We start from the raw sequence: 297 nt of genomic DNA on the forward strand, positions 1-297 counted from the left end.
AAATATTTTTCCAGCGAAAATTCGTTAGATTGTCCGTCGCCCAATCAGGACCACGGAAATTAATTTGTGTACCAACAGTGTCTTGACGAAAAGCTTGAGTAATAGGCACGTCTGGAGTAGCACTTGGCACACACCTCATTAGCATTCATTACCCGGCAGAAGCGGTGTATACAGGTAGCCCCCCGTCAATTATTATCATACATCCTGGGATTTGTGTGTGTGTGTGTGGGGGGGGGGATGAGACGATGGTGATGATTAGGAACGAGAGAGAAAAGATGCTGGGAGAAATGTATGGAG

This window comes from Penaeus monodon, chromosome 19 (genome assembly GCF_015228065.2).
Source record: "Penaeus monodon isolate SGIC_2016 chromosome 19, NSTDA_Pmon_1, whole genome shotgun sequence".
Lineage (NCBI taxonomy): Eukaryota > Metazoa > Arthropoda > Malacostraca > Decapoda > Penaeidae > Penaeus > Penaeus monodon.